A 27923-nucleotide genomic window follows, 5' to 3' on the forward strand; every position below is an offset into this window, starting at 1 on the left:
GAAGCTTCTTGTCAGAACCAAAGTGGACAGATATGGTGGTAGTTAGAGTCTATATCAGGCAGTGAATTGTCTAAGTGACTTGGCCAGATCTAGCTGAGAAGCCCAAGCGACAGTTTATTATGGAACTGAGGCTATACGTACATTTGGAAGGGAAGCCACGTTGAGGTCTAACATTTACCCCGAGGCGACTCACTTGGCCATTTGCTGACTGGATTGATTTCCAGAGGATCGGAAAGCTCTGTTTTAATACATTCCAGCCAGTTTTCAGCCTACACAATGATTACAATCAGATCCAAACCAGTTTGAGCAGAATTTGCCAGTAAAATGTCGTAAGACGGCAGAGCGAATTCTTTATTACTTCAATAAATCTAAACATACAGCAACTACAGTTTTAACAACAACCCGTTGTGTTGGTGTAATTTTAACACAAATAGCAATTGAGTGTGTCTGGTATGATGTGTTCCCACAATTTTGAGGTCACCCTGCTGACTGAGCAGAATCCCCTCCCCCCCCCCATCCCCACCCCCACCACTGATAGTTACTGAGGGTCTCCTTCATAACCACTTGGCTATTTGACCAGGTAGAGATGCCAGCTCTTGCTGGTGTCACTGTCCTTCCTTTCTGAGGACCAGGAGAGCAATCCCCAGACACCATCCAGCTGGGCAATTTCCTGGCCGAGTGGAGAAGCTCCTGGGTGCTGGATGTGGAGGCCGAGCTTCCAGCTGTTATAAGTCCCTGCTCACACTCCAGCTCTGGTAAGCCAGTCTCTCAGAAAAGGCAAAGAATGGAAGATTCCCGTGAACCTCAGGCCGAGGCCAGGCCATCCTGTAGGGTGCCGTGCAATCCTGTTCTCTTCTAGAAATTTGGTACATTCTCATTTCTGTGCAATTAAAAATTACATATTCAGTAGGTATACTAGTCAGAGCCTTTTAACATAATAGCAGTCAATCTCTACGTATCTACTGTGAATCCACTATGTCAAGTATCGTGGGAGGACCTTTTGGTTATCCTCTGAAGCAGGTCACTTGTAATACATGTTTTGTGTTTTCTTCCAGCATGATCTTTCCCACTTTAGGTGCCTCACCGATTTCACAATACTTTCAGCATGTTATATTTTAAGGTTTTCTTTGTTTCACTTTCCTTTTTTCTTCTTTCATATTCGATAGTTCTATCATGCAAGGGAAAGAAAATAATAAACAGTCATCTGATAAATGCAACTAAAGCACAATAACAATTGAGTCCTTCTGGTTAAATGAAAGTTTCTAATAAGAATTTCCTATTCACTCCACTCTACTGTAAATAGTTGATTAATTCTATTCCCAGCCATTAGGGGAAAGTTAACTAATGTTTATTGAACACCTACTATGTGCTTTATAGACATAATTTCACTTGGACTTGGTTATTATAGTCATCACAGATTTGCACTTTTTTTTTTTTTTTTTTAGTTTTCAGGAAGTTGAAGTTCACATTTCCCTGAACACACCCACAATAGCACAGCAGAACAAATGACCTACCTGATGGGTGCCTTAATACCTGACCTTCACCAGGGCAATATTCTCCTATGGAATCCTGCATTTTTATATACTGGCTACTCAGTAAGAGTTGTTGAATTGAATAGATAATCTTGTTTAAATCTTTATATCTACTCATCTCTATGTACAATGATGTAAAGAAATCTTATGAAAAAAAGCTAAGTTAACATTAAAAATTATTCAAAATGTATACAAATGTTTTGGAGTGATTTCTGACATTTAGATCTGTCTTTGCCCAATATTTGGATGTCTTGATAAGAAAACAAGAACTAAACCAATATTTGAGATTCTCAAAAGATCAAGTGATAGGTTAACTCATTTTGAATGCTATTTTGGCTTCAGAAAACTCCACGTGCAAAAGTAAAAATTAAATATTGGCAAAGGCTCCCCGTGCGTTAGTGAGCACAGTCAACTCAAGTTTTGCACTCCATGCAACGTCAGTCAGTCTTGCTTTGTATACGTGATGGGCCCACGTCACATGACATCACACGTATGGAAGAAAATCAAATGTTTGATCATTCACCCAAAATTAATTTACTGAAAATCCATTGCAGGTATATCTGCAGACTACCATCTGGGGAATACAAAGGATTAATAAGATAGGGTCCCTCTCCTCTTGGAGAGAGAAGACTGACACAGTTAAAATATATATATAAAGGAATACAAAAGTAGGATCCAACTCAATTTATTTATTATCTGATTGAAAACCATTAAAACTTAATTCAACAAATCCTTTTTGTGCACTAAGTACATACAGGGCTTAGTCATCTTTCAACTTTGAACATCCGTTCCTACCAAATGCTTGGCAATCAGCAGGGAAACAATACACTATGAATGTACGAATAAATGAATCTTACTGTATGGAAAAAGCTTACGAGGGAGTAAACAGGGAAGATGAATATATAAAGAACTGTAACGTTCACTAGCAAATGATCACAATTCAGTGTTATGAAAGTGTACAAGTGGAGAAATCACAAGGCTGAAAATTAGCCATATAGGTTCAGTGCCAGATAATGTAATTGTAGTGAATTCTAGGGCAATGGTTGAGGGTGAGGATGTAAAGTTGAGCTGAGGCATACAGTGAAGGCCTATCCTAGGCAATGGGAGCCATAATGGGGTTTAAAAACAGAACAGTCTAATTGAGCTATGCAGTGTTAAGAGTAAGTCAGAAAGTTGGGTCAAGCAGATTGGGGTGGGAAGAAAACAGAGGTAGGAACATGGTTGAGGAGGGTCTCTAACAATTGTATACAGATAATAAGAAATAAGAGGTTGAACTAAAGTGGACAGTAGGATAAAGAAAAGAAGTAATTTTTCAAATATGTAACAAAACCAACTCTTTGCTCTCTAGAAGCTTCTGGTCAAAACCAGGTTATAGGTTTCACTTCCTGAGTGTATATGAAGCATTGGGATGAGGGATGGAGAATAAATCTAAATTTGAGGCTGAGAAGAACATAGCTGCTTTATGTTGTCTGTTAAAGATTAGAACTTTATAGTAATTTAGGGAAACGAGATTTCACTCCTAGCTGGAGAAGCAGGGACGGTGAGGATTTGGGGCATACACTGAGCTGGATAGAAAGACAAGAACAGTATTGTTCAGAACAGTGAGGAACAACAGGCAAAGCTCTGTTTACATATCTGTTATTAACAGCAATTATTTAATCTGAGACCTCTTGAGTTTATTGAAGCAATTATTTAGATGTTAGGTCTACACAATGCCAAACACTGGAATATTTTGTAATAACCCAATAAATTACAAGGATTTTGTTTGTTTGTTTGTTTCATTTTGTTTTTAATCTATGAGATCATGTAGTAACAGATTCAGCATTTAGCTAGTTTTTTCATATTAAGGTTTTTAATCTCTTGGAAGATCCATCCAAGCCAGAGAGTATATTAAATGCCATCAATTTAGCCAGAATGTCATAAGGAGATCATAAATTACATAAGGATATGTATTTTGGAAAATGTTATTTTCCAAGTGAAATTTTTGTTTGTCAGGAAAATTAAGATCTACAAAACAAGACAAAAAATCATTTTGTTCATTTTGGAAGTAAGTCACAAAATTCTAAATTATTTCTAAAGGAGAGAGGCATCTTTATAAAGTGAGGGAAATAAATGGAAGAATAATTAAATAAAAAAAGTGGTGAATCCTCTCTGTTTCATTCTCAATTGACAAAGGGTCAATTCTGGGAAAAAAATTAAAATTATTTTGTATCAGCAAGATCAATTTTGGCAACACACCATCTTTGAGATTAGTAGTAACATGGCATTCCTGATTTTTAAATATTTTGTTTAATGTTACGACTCAAATTTTACTGTTTTGGTCATGAATCACTTTGGGGAGCTGATAAAAACTGTATACACTGTCCTCCAGAGAACCTACAACTTCAAATAAACAAAGAATGGTTGCATAAACAGACTCCAAGTTGACATCCTCTGCTACCCATTTCATTCTTGAAAATAGCAGCTCAAACAAAGCTCCTATTTGCAATTGCTAGATGAATGGAAATATGGCTTTGAAGGATTTACCACTCCAGTGGTATTTGGTCCTTGGTTCTGTTTGAAATCATGATAATAATAATTCTCCTAATCCTACACATTCTTTAGAGAAGCTTTCATTCTTTATAAAAGCTGTTTGGGCCTGAGATGTGAGGTAAATCTACATCCAATGACCCATACACACAACTGGACCCAATTCCATCTGCCAGGATCCCATGGTGGAGTGGGCCTGGTGCCCAGCCCTGGAGCCACAGTCCCCAGCCGTTCTCAGTGGCCTGTTGGTGGTGAAGCAAGGTCTCAGGAACACCACCGGATACCTAATATTTTTGAAAAAAACACAGTGACATGTGTCAGACAGCATGAGAACCACTGGCCCGAGGTAGTTCATAGTTTCTATGTTAGATCAGACTACATCTTTTTCAGTGACATCATATCCTTGTGAAGCCGGATAGGGCAGTAGCTGTGTGAAAAGCAAGCACTGCATGAAAATCAGGGCAGAGTAGGAAATGACGGTGGGGACTTCCAATTGGAGTCTAAGATTTAAGAAGCTGTGCAATACCTAATAAGGATACATATCTCGTTGGCAAGTAATTATCATTGTTTTGAAATGGAATAAAAATCTTAATATTTCCCTTCAATGTGTATGTATTATTTTTTCTCAAAAAGCTGCTGAGTTGTTAGGACATAAATATTTATGGTTTTTTGGACCTAACTATTGAATAAGCGAAACTATTAGGTATTTCTATGGGCCTATGGGCATCCTGAAAAATTGCTGACACATCAAGGGCATTGTGAACTGAAAGTGTGGGAAAGACTGTCCTACAGGGGAACTAACTTAGATAAAACCCAGTCCCTGCTTTGTAGCTGCTCAGAGAGATATAGGTCCTACAATCAGTCATTCAGGATATTTGCCATAACAAGAATATAGACAAAATTCAAAGAGCTAAGAAATCCCAGATGCCATTCTGTTAGAGGCAGGAGAGACAACATGAGGTGGCATTTGAGTTTAACCTTAAAAGACAGTGAGACTTTAATAGGTGAGAAAAAGAGGAAGAACATTCTTCTAGAAGGGAACAGCATGAGCAATGGCACAGAGGCATAAAATAAACACCTTGTTTGGCTGGAAAGAATAAGGGTAAGGAGTGGAAGAGCTGCAAATTTTTACCTTGGATGATAGCAAGGCAAAGGAAGCTTCCAGGCAATTGTGCCTTAGAAAGCTAAATATTACAGTGATATGAAAGGTGGGTTGGAGACGGGAAGTTAGGGGGGGAATATATTGAAGACGACTATCATTTCCAGCTTGGATTAAACCTCTTGTTTGCACAAACTGTGCTTTATTAATCTATGTATGGATATTACCCGGGACAAGCCGGATAATTTGAGACACTGAATAAACTTTGGAATTTGAGGTACCTGGCGAGACAGGGAAATAGCTCATGGTAACTACGGGGAAATATCCTATGGCACAGTAGAGAGGTCAAACTTGCCATGTCAATTTGGAAATCATCCACCTAGAAATGAGAGAAGGAACTGACAAAATAAAATTTCACAGGGAGCAAATAGAGATTAAAGAGAGAAGCCCAGTGACAGATCCCTGGGGAACATCCGCCCCTGGGAAATGAGGATGAGCTGCCAGCAGAAGAGACAGGGAAGGATGGAGGGGCATTGACGGGGTGAGAACCAGAGGGAGCGCTGGCCCGGGAAAAAAGCAGGGCAGACTTTCAGGATGGAGACAATAGTCTATAATATCTAAGGGAGGGGGACATCCTGCAAGGGAGCTACTGGATATGGTTCATCAACAGGTCCTTAATGCCTTCATGGAGGACAGGTTCAGAAAGATTTAGAGGTGAAAGTCGGACTGTGGTGGATATGATCAGAGAGGCCCTTCTGGAGAAACTCGGGGGGTGAAATGGATCTGAAATAGGAGGATTAGGTGAAAAGAAGTTTGTGGAGGGAGCCTGGGTGGCTTGGTCGGTTAAGCATCTGACTTTGGCTCAGGTCATGATATCATGAACCGTGAGTTCAAGCCCCAGGTTGGGCTCTGTGCTGACAGCTCAGAGCCTGCAGCCTGCTTTGGATTCTGGGTCTCCCTCTCTCTCCTCCCCTCCCCTGCTCGTGCTCTGTCTCTCTCTCAAAAATAAATAAATACTAAAAAAAAATTAAAAAGAAAAAGAAAAGAAGTGTGTGGGAAGATAGTTTGAGGACAGGAGTAGCCTGCAGGGAGAATGCAGTGGAGAGGAATAGAACACAATCAGGTCTGTGTTCAAGAGAAGAGATCATTCCAGTTTCCAGTGAGAGGGAGGGAGTGGGATTAAAAATATGATCAGTTTCTTCTCTCATCCTCCCTTTCTTTCTTCCCTTCCTTTCAATTCCTCTTACTCAGAGCCAGAGCAGGGTGAGGAGGGTGACCAAGCAGGGGTGGATGAGAGCAGCGTGCACATGGCAGGGAGTAGAAGGGAGGGCACTGGACAGGTGAGGCAGCTGTCCATGCAGGAGTAGAAGCAGGGTAAGGAGTCCGGCGGAGCAGAGTGGGGTGCAGAGGGGAGACACTGATGCCATGGGGTATTTCTTATGTACAAGAAGACTGACCAAGTAAGTAAACATGTGAAGAATAAGGGGGGCTGAATTGCTCACCGCTGAAGAAGGGAATCACAAGTATGAAAGGAGAGAAACCTAGAATGAACTCTGGTTTGGGATTGGAAATGAAGATACCGGTGTAAGCTTATGGATTCTGATCTATGTAATTATAAAGAGAAGTAAACATACACACAAGTGCAGGCATGTATAATACAACACACACACATTTCCCTAGCTTTGTCTGCTAAGAGGGTTGAAAAGGCCTGGCAACAGCAATGAACACACCTAGTACAAACATGACTTTTAACTAGCATTCTTAGCTAAAAGAAACCAGGAGAGATGGATGATTCCAGGGTTGGGCACCGAGAAGTACAAGATGAATCCGGCATTTCTTTTTGACTCTGAAGATAAGGAAGCACTCATGGGAGGCAGGTCAAAAGGACGCCGAAGCCAGCCTGAAGTGGCTTCCACTGGCCAAAAGGGTGACGAGCTGAGACCAACAGAATGCCAATAGAAGGTTATGCCCATTGAATAAAATAGGGTATCATGAGTCCATACAAACAAATTAGTTGATTGAGAGTTTGCTAAGGAACAGGATATTGACCTAGCTGGAAAGGACCTCCCACAAGGCATTTTTTAACCACAAAGGAGCAAGGAGGAACTTTACAAAGAGGAGGCTGGGCGACACCACTTGACTCCAGTCCAAGTGAACATCATCAGTAACAGGTCAAACTGCAATCATGGGCCACCTGAGAGGTGGCAACGGGGACCCAACATCGCTCCTGGGTTATTCCTGCTAGAGATGCTTACGTTGAATCTAATCATCAGGAAACATCCGATGAACTCGAATTGAGGGACCGTCTGCAAAATAACCTACCTGTAATCTTCAAATATGTCATGAAAGTTAAGGAAAGACTATGGAAGTGTTCCAGACTGAAAGAGTCTCAGTATATTTTGTGCATAAAAGCAAGTCATAGAATAATAGAGTTTAATACTATTTAAATATAGTTTAAAACACTGCAGGGGCACCTGGGTGGCTCAGTCGGTTGAGTGTCTGACTTTGGCTCAGGTCATGATCTCACTGTTGGTTGGTTTGAGCTCCACATTGGGCTCTGTGCTGACAGCTTAGAGCCTGCTTCGGATTCTGTGTCTCCCTCTCTCTCCATCCGTCCTCCACTCACTCTCTCTCTGTCTCTCTCTCTTTGAAAAATAAATTAACATTACAAAATTAAAAAACCACTAAAACAGTATTATATATTTTTTAAGGAAGCACAAATATGTAGCAACATGCTAAAAGCATGCATTGAAATGACAGTGTTTATCTTTTTGCGGGGGAGGAATATAGAGAATGAGTTTGAGGAGGGTGTCCACAGTGTGGCCTTGGTTATCGATTGCTGCAATTAACAGACTGTCCCAAAAAAGAGTGGCTTTAAAGCCACAGCTATGTATTTGCTCATGACTCTATGGGTTGGCCATTGGGCAAGGCTCAGTTGGTGTGGGTCATCTCTCCTCTACATAGTGTCAACAGTGCTTGCTCATAGCTCTTTGTCCAGTTGGCTTGTCAGCTGCAGCTGCCTGTCCAAGATGTCCTCACTCACAGCTCTGGGGCCTCAGCTTTGATGCCTGACCCTCTCTCTGTATGAGAGCTCTCTCCATGCACTCTCTCTCAAGGAGAGAGAGCCTGGGCTTGTTCACAAAGTGGCAGCATTCCAAGACGCTGAAAGAGGAAGCTGTGAGGTTTCTCTCTTAAGGCTAAGGCTCAGAAGCCATATAATGTCATTCCATTATATCCTATTGTCCGAATAAGCCACAGGGCCAGCCCACAGTCAAGGGATGGAGAAATAGGTTCTTGCTGGGAGGAGATGCAAAGAACTTGCATTTCACTTTTTAACGTGCCACTTAAGAGCTCCCATTGGGTATATAATATTTTATTTATGCAAATATAGCAATATCTATACGATGTGATAATATTGAGTACTGGACATAGTTGTCTTTTACATTATTTCCTATACTTGGGCTTTGTGTATGAAATACTTCACAGTTTAGAAAAAGCAAATGAAATTAAAATGGTTCCAACTGACTTCTCCCCCTAGAGGCATCCCACACATGCAGTAGAGACTACAGCTTCTTTCATGCTCTTCGGGGCCCCAGATCTGTTCAAGTTCCTGCCCTCTCAGAACCTGACTGTTCAGCTGCCTTTGCAATTCTAGAATATAATCCATAGACTTAAAAAATACACTTTATGATAAAAAGCAAATTATACTTGGAGAACAATTTTTTGTGTGTAAGAGGAGAACACGGCTGAGTAGGAGTTGGAGCTTCTGGAACATGCACTTTAGGCATCTATTTATTGCCACTGATTTTCACTGAGACTGACAGACTCTTGGGCTAAACTCTGTCCATATATAATATTCAGAGATACACAGATAGAGGGTGAACTGGGGTAGCCCTGATGGGAGCCAGATTACAGAGTGAAAAGTGATGGAGGTCCCCAGATGAACAAGGACCGTAAGGGGAAAGGAATGACTGGTCAAGCACACAACAGCAGGGTTTGATTGTGGGATGAGGTCGTGGCTCCTGGCATGTATGCCTTCCAGTATTGAAAGTGACCCCAGGCCAGCCTGTGCATCAGAAAGAAAAGAGCCTCTGAGTATTGAAAGGGTTACTTTGCTAAAAGCTCTAATGTTTTTGAACCCAAGTGGTTGTGCTTGGGAGCCCCAAAAGATTTAATAAAGGAGTGTTTTCCTTCTCAATTTGTACGAGCTGTAGTGAAATTCTGACTTCAAAGCATTTTGATGCTTGCTTAGTATCATCAAGATGGGGTGGGGCAAATCCACCTTATGAATGACCTTGGGGCCAGCGGCCATGTGAAGAGAGCCCACAGACTCACAGTGTTTCCTCTGTGAAAATATAGGCCTGGACTAGACAGTGTAGACTTGAGGGCTAACCGGCTAACAGGAATATCTTAGGAGGAAGGCTTTTCAAAAAGCATCTTCTGATAGCAAAAGGGATGGGGCCTTGGGTCTACCAGCACTGAAGTTTCACTCTTAATGGGATTTAAGAGATAACTAACTCTCAATGGCTTCAGACTATGTATTTGTATTTCTTCAGCATTAATGCAACTAACATTTAGCATGTCTTTAATTACAAGAAGTTTATGGCATCTATATAGAACTCATTTCAGACTCTAAAGCCTCAGGACACTGTAAACATGTTTATAATGTGTTTTCTTTAAGCATTGAATTTACTCAGACTATTCCAGAGAACAAACTGCCCTACCAGCATTGGGTATTTACAGGCTCTAGAGAAAGAGACTTTTATTATCTGATGATTAATGGTGAGAATAATGACCACCAACTGCTAAGGTGGATCTGATACCTTTCCCTCTTCTTCCTTAGATCAACCTGTAATGAATCCCTAATTCTTCTATTGTGGCTTAGCTTTTGTATTAGTCAGGGTTCTCCACAGAAGCAGAACCAAAACAATTGTGTGTGTGTGTGTGTATGTGTGTGTACATATATTCACTCATTCATTCATTCATTCATTCATTCATTCATCGTAAGGCCTTGCCTCACATGACTATGGAGGCTGAGAAGCCCAAGGTCTCCAATCGGCAAGTTGGAGACCCAGAACTGATACCCTGAGTTTCAGTCTCGATCCCAAGACCCAAGAACCCTGAGAACCAATGGTGCAGTTCCATCCTGGAAGCCAGCAGGCTCGAGACCCAAGAAGAGCCAATATTTCGATTCAAGTCTGGAGGCCAGAACACACAGATGTCCCAGCAGCTCAAGGTGATTAGGCAAGAAAATTTCCCTCTTCACCGCAAGAGGGTCAAGCCTTTTAGGTCTATTCAGGCCTCCAACTGATTGGATGAAGCCCACCCACGTTAGGGAAGCCAACCTGCTTTATTCCGTCTACCAATTCAAATGTTAACCTCCTCCACAAACACCCTCACAGAAGCACCATGAGGTCAACTCCAGTCAACACATAAAGTTAACCATCACAGTTTTATTATGCATAAGATTCACAAGTTTTAAATGTGCAATTCAGTGGGTTTTGGCAAGTGCATAAGGCAGTGTAACCAACACCATGATCATAATACAGAACATTTTCATCAGCCCCAAAAGTTTCCTTGTGCCCTTGCCCCTGAGCCCCCAGCCCCTGGCAACCACAGAAATGCTTGCTATCACTATAGCTTTGCCTTCTCTAAAAGTTCATATAAATGGAACGACAAAAGATGGGTTTTTTTTTTTATGTCTGGGCTTTTCACTTAGCATAATGCTTTCAAGATCCATCCATAATGTTTAGTATCTCCGTAGTTCATTCCATTTTATTGCTGAATAGTATTCCACTATATAGACGAACCACAATTGTTTACCTATTCACTCGGTGAAGGAAATTTAGGTTGTTTCGAGTTTCTTTCTTTCTTCCTTTCTTTATTCCTTCCTTCCTTCCTTCCTTTCTTTCTCTCTTTTTTTTTTTTTGGCAATTATTAAAAGAGCTGCTGTAAACATTTAGGTGTCCATTTTTGTGACAGCACAAGTTTTTATTTTTCTAAGTTAAGCACCCTGGAGTGGGACTGCTGGGTCTCCTAGGAAAATCTATGTGTACGTTTATAAGAAGGTGCCAAACTGTTTTCCAGAGGGGCTAAAGGATGTTACATTCCCACCTGCAATGTATGAGAGGTCTAGTCGCTATGTATATTCCTAATAAATAGTATTTCAGGACAACCATGGAAGGAAGTGTGAGGAGGAGCAGACGGAGAGAAACCCAACAGGAATTGGTTGTTCTAGAAATAAACTAAGCTCCTATCACTGCGAAAACTTTAGAGTTGAGATATTTGAGGCAAGAGAAGGAAAAAGGGTAATAAAAAGGCAATTATGACTTCAAAATGTAGGGGATATTTGTTGAAACAAAAACAATCACTGGCTATGAAAATGGCCTGTGGCAGAGAGAGTCACAAGAAAAATAAACAAGTCTTATTTAGGAAACAAGACCTAATGAATGAAGATAGAGAAAAGCATTCAGTTCAGGACATTACCCGCCCTGTCTTTTGCGTAACTCTAACTGCAGTGTGTCCTTGTTATCTCTCCTCAGAGATTTATGTTCTTAATATTAATTAACTATTACTATACATACAAGACATAGATCTGTATGAGGGTGCCTAGCATAGTACAGCGTTTCTTAAACCTTAATATGCGTAGGAATCACCTGGGGACCTTGTTAAATGCAGCTTCTAGCTCAGCAGGTCTGGGCAGGGCCTGCACTTCTGTATTCTAAAGAGGTGGTAAGTGAGGACACTATTGCTGGCCTGCAGACTGCAGGTTAGTGGCTATGAGTAAAGACCCTGGAGCCAGAATCCACAAGTTCCAGTCCTCCCTGTACAATTTTCAGCCGCGTAAATCAGAGCACATTCCTTAACCTCTCTGCCTTAGTTTTCTCATCTGTAAACTGGGGGCGATAGCAGTGCACAAGTATCTCACAGGGGTGCTGTGAGGATTCCACGAATTACTATGTGTCAAGCACTTAGATGAGCGCTGGACATACAGTAGGTGCTGGGTCATATTCCTCTAGCTTTCCAGTAGATTCCAATGGCCAAGGCAGCAGGATGCCTAACGGCTTTAAACCACGCTGATTGAGTGTGCAGTGCTTTACTTCCTCCTAGGTCCTGCGCCATACTCCTGGCAGTCACCAGTTCTCCTAGTGGTAATTAAGGGAGCCCCTTCACAGCCACTAGGCTGAGAGTGCCTTGGAAAAAGAAAACCCACTGAAAGGATTTCAAAGAGAGAGACTGACCATTCAGTGTGCTTTACCTGTCGGAAGTGTCAGCAGGTTCACCCCCTTGGGGAGACTGGGGCCTCCACACAATAGATATTCCTACATGCAGGACTAGGACGGTGCTCAGGCAGTGCATTTGAAAGAATTTCCAGCCTAACCCGAGGCCCGACTGATAGCTAAGAGAGCTGCGCCCGCCCATGTGCCCTTCTCTCCAGGAGTGCCAGGCTGTCGCTCGGCCACACCAGCCAGTGAATAGACGCTCTATTGTTGTTTGCATCCTGCCCCTTTAATCTGCCTCCAGCACCCCTGTAGACATCCTAATTGGTCCTATGGATCCAGCCTTCTCTGGCCTGTCAGCTCAGCTCTGTGTTCATGGCCCGCTTTCATCTCCCTGCTCGCTTGGCACATTGCTCTATTCTTGTAGTTTCTGATGTTAAAATGCAGCTTGTAGAGCTTGGATGATCTTCATACCATTTCTGCCTCCCTGTTAGTAACTGTACTAGAAAAACAGCTGTTAATCTCAATTAGGTTTTGATTGCTAATTAGCAGCTACCTGTCAGGATCAAGCAGCCCTCATCCTGGTCCCTTCAGCTCCTTCTCATGCAACTGGTACGCTTGGTTTCCATGAGAACCGTTTAGCTAGATGCCTCCTCTCCCCAAACTGCCATCTCTTCTGTGGCTTTTGTAATGTCTCCCCGGTAAGCTCTGAGAGCCCTGGTCTATTCCCCTGCTTCCCGGTTTTCTTCATTTCGTTGTCCAGCCAGAGTTTCCAATGAAAGCCACTTTATCTCTACTGCCAGTGTAGGCTGGAATAGAAATCAGGTGATTAATAAGCCCATTCATTAAATTCAGGTTAAGAACCCATTCCTTAAGATTTCATCTTTCGACTTCTGGTTTCCAGTTCTGCATGGAAGAAGCTTGGCACTCCGTCCTAACAAGTAAAGGGCTGAACAAACTGAGAAGTCAACAACTTTTCTTCAACCCATATGAGAAGTATGGTTGTAGGGCAAATGGCAGCCCTTAAAAGTGGCGAGACTGACAGGCAAACAGAACCACCATCCACCAGAGCACAGCGTCTGCAGGAAGGAGCATGCAGGAGGAAAACTTGAACTACAGCTGACAAACCGGTGGACACTAAGTGAGGACAAACTCTGAGAGGGAAAAACTCTAGAAGGATCCAGTCTTTGCGGGGGCGGTGGGGGGGGAGTCCCCACCCTTGAGAGAGTTTTACCTCCAGGAGTGTTACCAGGTCCTCACGGTGCACATCAGAGCAAAACCCCCACATGCTTCCCCAGTGAGAGGGGGAAAGGAACTATTTTGAACAATGTCAGAGCATTCTGTTCTTAACAATATCTGCCCACAGGAGAAACTATTTAACCACAGCCTCACGTGCTGGGCTTTTTCCAGAACCTAACCCAAAGGAAGGGAAATATCCAACTCTGGCCCCTTCTAGCCCTACTGTCCTACCTAAGGGGCAGGGGGCTGGGGTTCACATGTGTGGGGTTCACAGTCCAGGATAGGCTCACTCGAACACGGAGATCTGCTAATAGGACTATAGAACACTTCTCTGTCCCCACACTTTACACGGCATTACTAATGGCTTACTCACAGCAGTTTCTTTCACCCAGCCCATTGTGTCTGGCTATCAGAAAAAAATTACAAGGCATAGTGAAAGGTGAAAAACACAGATTGAGGAGACAGAGCAAGCATTAGAACCAGACGCAGATAATGGCAGGGATGTTGGAATCATCAGACCAGGCAGGAATTTAAAACCACTACGATTAACATACGCAGGGCAAAGTAGACAGCATGTGAGAACAGATGGGCACTGTGAGCAGAGAGATGGAAATTCCAAGAAAGAACCAAAAAGAAATGTCAGAGATCAAAAACACTAACAGAAATGAAGAATGCCTTTGATGAGAGACTGGACAGGGCTGAGCAAAGAATCTCTGAGCTTTAGGATAGCTCAACAGAAATGACCACAACTGAAAACCAAAGAGAAAAAAGACTGAACAACAACAACAACAACAACAACAAAATCCAGAACAGAGTGGCCAGGAACTATAAGACACTAGACATCAACAAAGGGTATAATGTGAGTAATGGGAGGAACAGAAGGAGAAGACAGAAAGGAATAGAAGAAACATTTGAAATCATGATGACTGAGAACTTCCCAAATTAATGTCAGAAAGTAAAGCACATATCCAGGAAGCTCAGAGAACACCCAGTGGGATATGTGCCAGGAAAACGGCTCCTACTGTATACACACACACTGTGCATGTGCTCCCTGGCTGCTGTTGTGCCACTGTGGCAGAGCTGAGTAGCTGGGACAGAGAACTGATGTGCAAAGTCAAAAGCATTTACTATCTGACTCTCTATAGAAAACAATGGCTACTCTAAGCCGAAGGCAAATTTTCCAAAGCTGTATGGCATGCTTGTCTTCCTGTTGATGAGTAAGAGTTCTGAATATAGGTGAGTGCAGTGGACAAGATGGGGACAGATGGCGAGGGATATTTTGACTTCCAGATGAGGAGGCTCAGTTTCTACCTGGTGGCAGTGACTTGTCTGGGGTGCATGCCTGCTTCCTCAGCTCCACGACAACTCTTAAGAGTCCCCCTTGTCAGAACAACCACTTCAGAGAGCCATGTTGTATATAAATCACTCTGGGGAGAAAAATCTCTTCCTCCTCTCTCTGCTAGCATTAAGGGGGTATGAAATTCTCAGTCTCTGCTCCACTTTCCCTACTGCCCCCACGCTGACATTAGGCACTTTCCCTACACAAAAAGTTGTCCTCAATGTTATCGGCAGTAAAGAGGGGGTTCTATGGGCCCAGCTGCTAGGAATGTAGACCATTATGTAATTATCCTGCTGATTATCCCTTTAACATCTGTATTTGTCCATGGAGTTTTCCTAGAACAGTTTTTTTTTTTTTTTTAATGTTTATTGTTTTTGAGAGACAGAGAGAGACAGTGAGAGCAGGGGTGGGGCAGAGAGAGAGAGAGACACAGAATCTGAAGCAGGCTCCAGGCTCTGAGCTGACAGCACATAGCTCAATGTGGGGCTTGAACTCATGAACCGTGAGATCATGACCTGAGCCAAAGTTGGACACTTAACTGACTGAGCCACCCAGGAGCCCTCCTAGAAAAGGAGTTCTTGAATGCTATGTGTATCAGAACCACCTGGAAGGCATGTTAAAATCCAGATGGTTGGGACCCACCCCACAAATTTCTAACTCTGTAGGTCTGCACTGAGACTTAGGAATTTGCATTTTTAATAAGTTCCCAGGAGCTTCTGCTGCTGGTCGGGGGACCATCCTCAAGAATGCCTGCTTTAGGGCTTTATTGGGGAGAATAGTTCTTATCTTAGGAGGACCTTTCCTTTGTTGCTTTGGACTATAGTTTCTCTACTTTCTATCTTCCAGAGCTTTATCACTTTCTGGTAACAGTACTTACTTTATTTGTTTGTTTTACGTAGGATTTGATTCTTTCAGTCTATTCTTTCTTATCTATTTCATGGGCACTGAGGACAAGAGAGGAGACAGACACATATGCTACATCTTCTATTGTGATTTACTTTCCTTATGATTTCTTCTGATTCATTTATGCTGAAAGAGTACTTCTCATTCTATATTTACCTCTAGCATTTAATAGGTCAAAGGTCACCCACTGCAATTTATTTTAGAGTGGTAATTTGACTGTGTTCTTCCAAATAGTTGACCATCGGTTCCAGGACCACTTATTCAATAATGGTTCCTTTTTTCACTGATTTGTGATGCCACCTTTAATATATACTAAACTCGCATCTATACTGGGGTCGATTTCTGGGCTATCAAATCCATTACATTGATCCATCTGCCAATTCTGTTGTCAGTAGCGCACTGCTTTAATTATTGGAGTTGCGTTATCTGGTAAGGCAGATTCTCTTTCATTAGTCTTTACTTTCAATATATTCTTGATTATTTTGGCCCTTCGTCTTTAAAATTACTGTATCACACTCCCTTCTCCCCATTTATCTTGGGTTTTTATGAGGATTTCATAAATCTACTAAGTATTTTGTGTAAGACTGACATTACTTTTTCAACACAAAACCATTATATTAAGCTATTTATTCGACTTCTTTTATAGATGTCAAACTTTTGTACTCTTCTGCAAATAGGTCACATATTTTTCTAGGTGTTTTATCTTTTTGTTGAAATTATGAAATAGGACTTTATTTTCCATTACAGTTTCTTGTTCCCATTTGGATACAGTTTTGGGGTGGAGTAGAGGGAAGGCTGGCAAGAAGGCCCTTTTTGTAATAAAAGAATTCAACATGATTGGGAGTTTTGGCTCTTGAAAGTGGGTATTTATTTTGGATTTCAGTATATTTGAATTAATGGCAATGCTTGGTGGTTCTTGACTTAAAACCCATAATAATATGCTTGCATTAGGCTGAATTTTTGCAATAAAACAAAGAGAATGTTAAAAATCGAATAATAACAGAAATGTAATTCACAGTTAAGTTTGCCCACCAGTAGGCAGGGACAATGGAGTGCATCAAGCATACAATTAAGCAGATACACTCTTTTTCATTTCATCCAAGGCCAGTTCATTCAGTGCTTGAATAGCGCTAGAATATGTCAGCCCCTTAACAATATTTTTTAATTTAGTTGATATTCCCAAATGATCTCTCCACTTTTGGACGATGTTTTGCATATTGCCTTTAGTTCACAAACGAGAATGTATTGTTCAGGTAATAAAATCTTACCCTGGCATTAAAGTTCAACTAGGCATGCTCTGGAGATGTGCTAACCTGAAAATACAGCTTTATAATATTGGGGGTTATTGCAAACTTAAAGAAAAGATTATCTTAGAACAAAAGCTTACTTAAAGCACTAAAAGCCAGAAGTAGAAAGAAAGAAATCCCAAAGCCTAAAGTAGTCATCAAATCTATAGTAGTTCATCCGATATGAGACACCACATTTTAAGACACAATATTATCCTATGTATTGCAAAGAAGAAAGAAGATTCTACGAATAAACTATGCTGTACTATAGACTGTAAGACTGATTACAGTTTTAGAGATTTTAAAATTGGGTTGGGGAGTGTGGTTCTTAGAATCAATTATATTTGTTAGGCTGTTTCAGACTAGCAGAAATCTGATTCAGAAATCACATCCCTGGAAGCTGAAAGGAAGTGGCAGCTTCAAGAAGGGGCTGATCCAGCAGCTTAATACTGTCATTAAAGACTCACTATCCCATCACAGGATCAATTTCATTCTCTAAGGCTGCTTCCCCTTATAGGCAAAACACAGATGCCAGCAGAAAATGGACTGCAGAATTCTATGTTCACACTGAGTCAAAGAAAGAGGATTATTTCTGAAAAATTAAAAAGAAATTTCCCAGACATCCCTAACTTCTCACTGTTTTCTCAGTAGTCCAACTCCAGAGTCACCTACCCTGTACCCATAGTATTCTGTGACCTGTGCTGCCCAACATGATAATGACTCACTGTTATGGTCACCTTGAGAGGCAAATGAACCCTCACCCAAAATTTGGTTTGGATGTCAAAGCTGATGATGCCATATATACACCAGGAGGATATGAAAGGTTTGATAGCTTACATAATTCAGGTCTCTCTCGAGAGCACAGCAGCCCTTTCAAGCAGGTTCAAAATAGTTCAAGAGAGCAGGGAAAGGGGGCTGGCCCGGTTCTTTATTATAGTCATGGGTGGGACCAGTAAGAGAGTTCCTGGGTGCAGGCAAGGGCTTGGGTGGTTAGAATCTCCCATTGCTGCAAAGGAGGAGCTCCTAGGCTTTCTTATCTGCTTGCATAGATGCAGGCACAAGGGGAAGACAGAGGCGTGAGGCCTAAAAGCTGTCAGCAAACATCAAAAATGAAGATTCCTTATTACGTTAGCCAAAGGAGATTGTTTACATTTAAATTATTTAAAATTAAATAGAATTAAAACACAATAATTCACCTCAGACACATTTCGAGTACTCAAAGTCACATGTGGCCACTTATAGAACATTTCCACTATCCCTCAAAATGCTGTTAGAAGTGCTGGTCCCTAGAACAAGTGTCAACAGACTAAAGCCCACGGGCCAGATTCAACCCAGTGTCTGGTTTTGTACCGCCTGCCAGCTGAAAAACGGTTTTTATATTTTCAAGTGGTTGAAAAGAATCAAAAAAGAGAACGACATTTTATGAGGTGAGCACTATAAGGAATTAACAATTTAGTGTTCTCAAGTAAAGTTTTCTTGGAACTCAGCCGCACCCATTCATTTATGTGTTGTTTGAGCTGCTTTTGCACTACAGTGGCCTGAGTGGTCGCCACAGGGGTGTCTGACCACAGAGCCTAAAGTGTTTACTATCTGGCCCTTCACAGGAAAGGCTTGCTCACCTCTCCTCTGCAGGAACAAGATGATCCTTATTAAATCAGGCTCACTACTGGGAACTGTGGAGTGGGGGGTCAGCTTCCCGTGTCTCCTGGGGTGTGTGGAAGCCTGGGGGATACCCGAACAAGTCCAAGTTCTGTTGGGACAGGACAAAACAGAGTTGGATGCTGAGAAGATCACCACCAGTGCCCACAACAGCTAATAGGAAACACAGGCTAACATTTCACTTCTGTGTGGAACCAAACTGATGGTCTCTGAAGCACAGCTCTCTACTCACTAAACAAATGGCATTTCTTACTACAGCATTACAAGCTTTCCATAGGAAGACATAGCCCTTGGACTCCACTTTATGTTCATGATGTCACTCAACATCCATGCTTTCTCAGTCCTGGCACAAACATTTTCTGTTCATCCATCTTCCTTCATCGTTACTTCTGGTATGCAGAAAGCACAAAATTGCAAACCAATGCCTTGTGTCAAAATTGTCATCCCCACTTTGTCCCTCTTTCTCCTCACCTGCCCCCACCTGCCTCCAGTTTTTTTGTCAATCACTTAGATTTCTTGCTCTAAAACATCTCTGCCTAATTAGCTTTGGTCAATGGCATTTATTTTTTTTCAAGTTTCATTTAAATTCCAGTCACTTAACGTATAGTATAATATTAGGTTCAGATGTAGAATTGAGTGATTCGTCACTTACATACAACACCCAGTGCTCATCTCAACAAGTGCTCTCCGTAGTACCATCACCCATTTAACCCAACCCCTGCCTACCTTCCGTCCATCAACCCCCAGTTTGTTCTCTATAGTTAAAAGTTTGTTTTATGGTTTGTCTCTCTTCCCTGCACCCATGTTCATTTATTTTGTTTCTTAAATTCCACATATAAGTGAAATCACATGTTATTTGTCTTTATCCAACTGACGTATTTCACTTAGCATTATACTCTCTAGCTCTGCCCTCATTGTTGCAATTGGCAAGATTTCATTCTTTTTGATGGCTGACTAGTATTCCATTGCATACATATACCACATCTTCTCTATCCATTCAGCAGTCTTTGGACGTTTGGGCTCTTTCCATAATTTGGCTATTGTTGATAGTGCTGCTATAAACATCGGGGTACCTCTATCCTTTCAAATCAGTATTTTTGGACCCTTTGGGTAAATACCTAGTATTTAACCCTGCTGGATAGTAAGGTAATTCTATTTTTAACTTTTTGAGGAAACTTCATACTGTTTTCCAGAGTTGCTACACCAGTTTGCATTCCCACCAACAGTGGAAGAGGGTTCCCCTTTCTCTGCATCAGACAGTTTTAAAAAGTAATACCCACGTTAAAAAGTTTTAACATTAAAAATGATTGATCTTTTAATCTGTAGAAGTTTCATTACTACCCATTCATAGATACTCCCCTCAGAATAGGACATGAATTCTAGAATATGTAATGGAGCAGATTTGATTGATATTACAGGAAAAAATTATTAAAACATCTTTTCATCTGGCTAGAGTATCAGGGTTATGAATACCTAGGATGGACTAGAATTAGAGAAGTTTTTTCAAAAGGGATCTCTTATCTAGAGAATTTGAGGAAAATTTGAGTCTAAAACATCTCACTTTTGAGGGGGCACCTGGGTGGTTCAGTAAGCTTAGCACCTGACTCTTGATTTCAGCTCAGGTCATGATCCCAGGGTCATGGGATCAAGCCCTGTGTCGGGCTTCATGCTGAGTGTGGAGCCTGCTTAAAATTCTCTCTCTCTCTCTGCCCCTCTCCCCCAATCACATGAGCTCTCTCTTAAGTAAGTAAGTAAGTAACTAACTAACTAAATAAATAAATATCTTACCTTTGTAAAAAACTATTTCTTCCAGAGGGTTTCTCAAAGTGGAATTTCACTGCAAGTCAAAGAGAGGAGTGTTCCTGTGAGTGGTCAGTGAGTTTTAAATGAGAGGCTTTGGCCCTGCCTTTGTAAATGCTATAAGTCACACTTCTTTCCATTGCTTGCCAATGAATAAAGTTTGTGGATTTAAAGAAAAGTAAACCAAAAAAGGGGAGGGGGGTGGGTTAACAACAACAACAAAAAGGGATGTCAGGTGAGAATATTTCAACTCAGCTAGCTTGGGAAGAGCTATTGTGGTACTGATGCTGCGGGAAGCCCAGAAAAAGCCCACTGTCGCTCTGATTGCTAATTGGTTTTGAATGGAACAAATTGTGGACTTTAAAATTTATGTTGTCCCCCACCACGCTATTCTCTTCTTAGAAACAAAAGAGAAAATGCCTTTATTGAAAGTATTTATAGGTTTTGGCAGAGATGGAATTTTTTTTTGTTTGTTTGTTTTGTTTTTTTAAATGCACACAGCCCTCTTGAAAGAGCTCACCACATCACCCTCTGCCCACCAGGGTGGAAGGACCAGCAGCCTCTTCCATCAGAAATGCTGCTGTGGATCACGGGAGGGAGGGAGGCCTCCTAGTCCAAAAAATGGGCTGTAGGGACCCAATGGGGTTGAGTTTCAGGACACCGAGAGCAGAGAGGAAAAGCTTCAGGAGCATGCTCAACTTATCTTCTAGCTTCTCAGGGAGTGTAAGATTTAATCTTCAGGTGGGTAATACGGTAGTAAAAGGCATGGTGATAAGTCGTTCGCAAAATACATTCTAGTCAGGTAGAGGACAGACCCAGGGCTACATCTGCCCACTGCAAGGTCCTCTGAGGCCAGGCAGGGAAGATCATCCCCAGCAGTGGCCCCCACTATTACAGTCCACCTGTGCATCCACAGTCACCAGCCATAGCCACCCAGTATTCCAAAGCCTTCAGCCTGCCCAGCACAACAGCAATGGAAGGGATCAGGTGGAGCTTTGTTCTGCCCGTTTATATATGAACAGATTTTGTTTGGGGGAAGAAGCCAAGGCGTAGGGGGCTTGAGATACTAGGCATCATCTGAGCATAAAATGTTAATACTTTCCTTACCTCACACATCTGATTCTCCAGTTTGCACATGCTTTTTTCTGTATATCCTTTGAAGCTCTTTGAAGACAAAGAAGCCCTCTATCCTTTGCCCAGAAAAGTTCCACATGCAAAGAGGTCCTTTCAAGTGAGCTTTTAATCACACCAGAGACAAGTTTGCCCTGTAGTTTCCTGTATGTGGCTGGCATACTGCAGACCATGTTATTCTCAAATTGGAGATGCTATTTCCCAATACCTGAAGATTATGTGTCTAGATATCTTAGAATAGAAGGGATGTGCTGATAACCATATTAAAATCATAAAAATACCATTATGTTTTTCAAGGTAGAGTCAGGTTTAGTTAATCAGGATTGGTTTGCAAGATTCCATTTGTTTCTGTGTTTAAAATAGTGTCAGGTTGACAAGTCTTTTGTTCTCACGCTATCACACTGGCTTCTATTCTAATCTGTGTGATACCAGGACAATACAGATAAGCTAAATATGGTTTAATCAATTCTGACTCTTCTGATCTGACTGATATTTTTGCGTGGATTTTGATTAATCAGAAATGTATAGAATATTCATGCCTCATCCCATAGTTATGACAGGTGCAGACTTTGCTTTTCATACGTTCAGAATAATGCCACAATTCAAAGTGTCCCTTTCATCTGACATACTACTAATTGAATGATTTCTTTTATTTTTTGAAATAATGGAATAGCCTGTTGGCTTTATACCTTTGAAATAGGAAATGGGAAATGTGGTTTAGGAAAGCTTCTGTGAAGTGTTATCAAGGGTAAATAAATTTGTAATAACGTAATTCACGTGTTCTCTCAACACATGAGAATTTCTGAAGATTTTATTGACTTGATCAGGAGAATAATGAAAAAATATCCAAAATGGACTCTATAGCAAATATCAAATGATTCAAATCAATATAGGAGGTGGATACCATTTTACCTCCAAGGGGAGTGTATTTTTCAGTTCTCCATTAGGACCTTTAATTCCAAATACCTAAAATCACTGCCACAAGAAAGGGAGAGGCATGGAGGGACAGAATGGGATCTGGTCTCAAACACACGGCAGATTTCCAGTTGTCTTATCAAAAGCAAAAAGACACTTTCTGCTCCATCTGGGGACACAGAAAGCTGGAAAGAGTATCACACTCATCCTTACAAAAACAATAGCAGCAAACACAGCAACAACATACACACACAAAAGCAGGCAAATGGCACATCCACACCTTCTCTTTACCCTATCAGAGAGGTAAGGAATGACAGCTGCTTACAAAGACAGAGGAGGTGAGGCCATTTTCTTACCTGGGACACATGCACCTGGACAATGGTAAGAAGAACTTAGCTAAAATTGTGAACAAATTGGTGAGGATTGAGTGTAGGTCAACAAAGGCGGGGTATAAGTGAGTAATGGAGAGAATACAGGATTGCCGGGGGCTTTAGATTTTTACACACGTGTACACTCTTTTCTAACTAACCTACCCATGTGCTCACAAAACATAATGGTGAGGGTCATGAGAAAGCATCCTTTGGAGTATATGCTTGTAGAAGGTGAATGGCAGGGCTGTGGGAAAGTGAGGGCTCCCTTCTCCATGATCCTTCGCATACTTCCCCTATGGAACACAAGCCTTATATAGTGGGAAGAAGGGAAACAAACATGGTCACTCTGAGGCACTGTCAAAAACCTATTGTAGCTGAGGAAGAAAAAAGAAAAACGAAATCTTCTAAACTCAGGGCAGAGGCAGGAGGACTGACAAAGCAGTGAAAGCCCATAAGACATAAGGGCCCAGTGACTATCTAAGTCTGACATATTATCTGAACAATAGAGGCCCCTGTCAACATCACCAAGCTAACGCATGTCAAGTAACAACGGGCTTCTGTAGGGAGTATTGCAATAGTGTGGAAAGAGACTGTCTCTGAGGTGCAGCAAAAATGGATGACCTAATGCTCAGGGTAAGGCAGCCACTGAGAAAAACCCCATAGTGAACCAGCCCCCAACCTGAACTAGAGGCATCTGGAGCATGCGATGTATTGTGGGTAACCATGGCAACAATAAACCCTAAACACAGCTCAAGTCCTTACTGGATTCATTTAAAACTGCAGAGTAAAGGACTAGCATAAGAAAACCATGCCCAGTTTCAGCATAAAATTCTCTCAGCCTCTAACGTTCTACAGAAGATGTCCAGCTCTCAACAAAAAAGTTATGAAGCAAGTGAAAAAAAAAAAACAAGGGTAAACAAGACACTGCAAAGAGACAAAGCAAACAAAAGAACCAAACCAGATATGATGCAAATGTTGGAACTTTCAGACCTGGAAGTTCATATAACTATGATTAATATATTAAGGACTCTAATATGAAAGGAGGACAAAATGCAAGATAAGATAGGTAATTTCAGCAAAGAAATGAAAACTATAAGCAAAAGTCACATAAAAATGCTTAAGTGAGAAAAGTACAGTAGCAGAGCCTTCAGTGATGCCTTCAAAGACCTCATCAGTAGGCTCGACACAGCTGAAGGAAGAATCCGTGAACTTGAAGATATGTCAACATAAATTACAAAAACTGAAACACAGAGAGTAACGCTAATGCTAAATAAACAAATATGGGGTTTTTCTCAGTGGCTGCCTTACCCTGAGCATTAGGTCATCCATTTTTGCTGCACCTCAGAGACAGCCTCTTTCCATCTCAGGGCTGTCAGAAAATAAGTGGTCTAGTGTATGTATACTTAGAATCCCAGAAAGAGAAGAGAGGAAAAGAGAAGAAATAATGGCTGCAAAATTTCCAAAATCAATGACAAGTATCAAATATCAACTTTAAGAAATTCAGAGAAGACTAAGCAAGATAAATACTAGACACACACACACACACACACACACACACACACACACCCCTCTACCAGCATCATATCCAAACTGCTCAAAGCCAAAGGAGAGGGCAAGAAATATTAAAGACAGCTAGAGAAAAAGAACACAATACAGATAAACAAAGATGAGAATTACAATACACTTCTTGTCAGCAACTATACAATCCAAAGAACAATGAAATGACCAAAAGGAAAAAAAAATCTGTCAATTCAGAATTCTACCCCTGGAAAAAATATCTTCTAAAAATGAAGGAGGAATAAAGAATTTGTCAGACAAAGAAAAACATAATATTTATTGCCATCATATGTAGCCTGCAAGACATGTTTTTAAAAAGGTCTTCCAGTAGAAGGGATATGATATCAGACAAAAACTTAGTTCTATATAAAATTAAGAAATGTGGTATGATATAAATTCACAATTTCACTTTTAGCTTCTCTAAAAGATAACAGAGAATCTAAAGCAAAAAATCATTATTTGATTCTTGAAATGGATGCAAAATTTTCTTGGCAGAATCCAACATCCATTCATGATTAAAACCTCCCAGGAAACTAGGAATAGAGAGGAACTCTCTTAAGATAAAAGACATATGCTGGGAGCCTACAGCTAACATCATATATGGAGACTCACTGCCTTGCTCCTAAGATGGGGAACAGACAGGAATTTCTTCTCTTACCATTCTTCTTCAACATTGTACTAGAAGTCCTAGTCAGGGCAATAAGGCAATAAAAACAAATAAAATCCATACAGATTGAAAAAGAAGACATAAAATTCTCTGTCACAGATGACATGATTGCCTGTTATGAAATTCCAAACAATCTACAAAAAGGTCTTAGAACTAATAGGTCAGTTCAGCAAGGCCATGAGGTACATGGTCAATATGCAAAAATCATTTGTATTTTTATATACAAGCAATAAAAAATTGGAATGTGAAATTTAAAAAAATATATATATATAGGGGCGCCTGGGTGGCTCAGTCGGTTGAGTGTCCGACTTCGGCTCAGGTCACGATCTCACGGTTCGTGAGTTCGAACCCCGCATCAGGCTCTGGGCTGATGGCTCGGAGCCTGGAGCCTGCTTCCGATTCTGTGTCTCCCTCTCTCTCTGCCCCTCCCCCATTCATGCTCTGTCTCTCTCTGTCTCAAAAATAAATAAAAAAACATTAAAAAAATTTAAATAAAAAAAATATAGGGGCGCCTGGGTGGCGCAGTCGGTTAAGCGTCCGACTTCAGCCAGGTCACGATCTCGCGGTCTGTGAGTTCGAGCCCCGCGTCAGGCTCTGGGCTGATGGCTCGGAGCCTGGAGCCTGTTTCCGATTCTGTGTCTCCCTCTCTCTCTGCCCCTCCCCTGTTCATGCTCTGTCTCTCTCTGTCCCAAAAATAAATAAAAAACATTGAAAAAAAAATTAAAAAAAAAAATATATCATTTACAATAGCACCAAGTGCAGGATCCATACCTTTAAAAAAACTACTGATGAGAGAAATCAAAGAAACCTAAAGAAATGGAGAGATATCCTGTGTTCATGGATTGACCCAATATGTTAATATGTTTTTAATACTTATATGAAAGAAAAAAGGAACTAGAATAGCCTAAACAATTTTGAAAAAGAAGAACAAGGTTACAGGACTTACATTAGGTGATTTCAAGAATTACTACAAAGCTACAGTAATCAAGAAAGTGAGTTACTGGCAAAAGGATGGACACACACACCAGTGGAACAGAACAAATATTCTAGAAGTAGACTGACACATGGATGAGAACTGATTTTTGACAAAGAAGGACAATTCAAGAGGAAATGATAGTCTTTTCAAAAAATGGTGCTGGATATCCCTATGCAAAAAAATTTTGCCTTGACCCATACCTCATACCTATTACAAAGCTTAACTCAAAGTGGACCACTGACCTACAGATACAATGTAAATCTACAGAATTCTTAGAAGTCAAGGAAGTCAAATCTATGTCAAATTATACCTGATGAGAAATGGTCAGATTATGCAAAATTTTAAGTTCCTCTCCTATTGCAGGATTCTTAATATCCCTGAGCCTTGTCTGAGTACCTGCTCACACAGCACAAAGTCCACGTGCAGAACTTGGCACACACTGGCCCCAGCAAATGAGGGTCCCCACGAGTGTGTGTTGAACAGATTCCTTTCTGTTGCCCATCTTCTCCATGTCTGTGTCGCCCCACTTGGCTATCACATTCTCATTTCATGCATTACAAGAAAGGTAAATCAAAACAGACCTAAAAATGTGGCTCTTCTCAGTTGCCTCTTGTTTCTGTCCAATCTTCCTTCTTTGGGGACCCCTTTGTGTCAGTCCCTGGCTGATCAGTGTTCACACCATGTCCTGATTTCGTATAACCTGCAATTTTTATGAACACAGAGAAAGATTCACTCCCTCTTCCAAATTAATGATGAAACTGTTAAATAAGGCCATCCCCGGCGGCCATCTCTGCACCTTCCTACCACCAGATACTTTGCAATTTATCAATAACCTTTCTTTGTGATCTTGTAGCTAATTTTGCAAATAAAATTTCCTGAGACATATCAAATCTTTACTAACATAAGATATATTACATCTCTTGCATTTCCCCACCATCTATTCATAACTCTGTCAAAAAAAAAAAAAAAAGCTATTGTGCTGGCATGATTTGTTTCTTTGAAGCCTAAGCCACTTATTGTTCCTGATATCATCACTTTCCTGCTACTTAACCACATGCGCGTGTGCGCACACACACACACACACACATACACACACACAGACACACACACACAGACACACACACACACACACACACACACACACACTTATTACAGCTGGAACTGATGTTTACAGGGCGATAATTGCCAGGGTCTTTCTTTCCTTCCTTTTCACTTTGAAGAACAGGCTATGTTTCATATTCACAATGGTCCATTCATCCTGTAATTTTCCTGATTCTACACCAAGGGCTGAGTCCGATTTTCTATGATTGCCACGTGAATCTTACCAGGAGGCCCATCTTCTGGATCTTGAGCTACATCTTGAGTAATATAGGCCAATGTCAGGAAGGTCCCTTCCTCCTCCCAATGTGAAGAAAAAGCACTTTTCAGGCTTCAAGAGGAAGGCACAGGAGTACTGCGTTCTGCCATTGGTGGAAATATTTTTGTTTCAGGGAGTTCCTATGGAGATAAGGGGTTTTAGGAAATGGTACAGATTACAGAAGTCAGTTAAGAATAGAAGTTCTACCTCGTTTACATGTGGCCTAAAATAAATTTGAGACATTTGGCCATCTTAATCCCCTAAATATTTGAAGACTTCTGGTGTCTTGTCTTTGTAAGAAAAGAAACTGACGTTTATTGAAAGTCTATCCTGGGGCAGACAC

General features: G+C 41.2%; 1 long non-coding RNA gene across 1 annotated transcript; it reads right to left on the minus strand.

Annotated features, from left to right (window-relative positions):
- LOC132681345 (uncharacterized) lies at positions 1-27923 on the minus strand. Its single transcript, XR_009611015.3, has 5 exons — positions 27549-27923; positions 26805-26923; positions 20595-20643; positions 18767-18897; positions 1-1168 (listed from the first exon to the last, which is right to left on the minus strand). It is a non-coding gene; the product is annotated as an uncharacterized LOC132681345 (long non-coding RNA).

Source organism: Panthera onca, chromosome A1, assembly GCF_046562875.1.
Source record: "Panthera onca isolate mPanOnc1 chromosome A1, mPanOnc1 haplotype 2, whole genome shotgun sequence".
In the NCBI taxonomy this organism is placed as follows: domain Eukaryota; kingdom Metazoa; phylum Chordata; class Mammalia; order Carnivora; family Felidae; genus Panthera; species Panthera onca.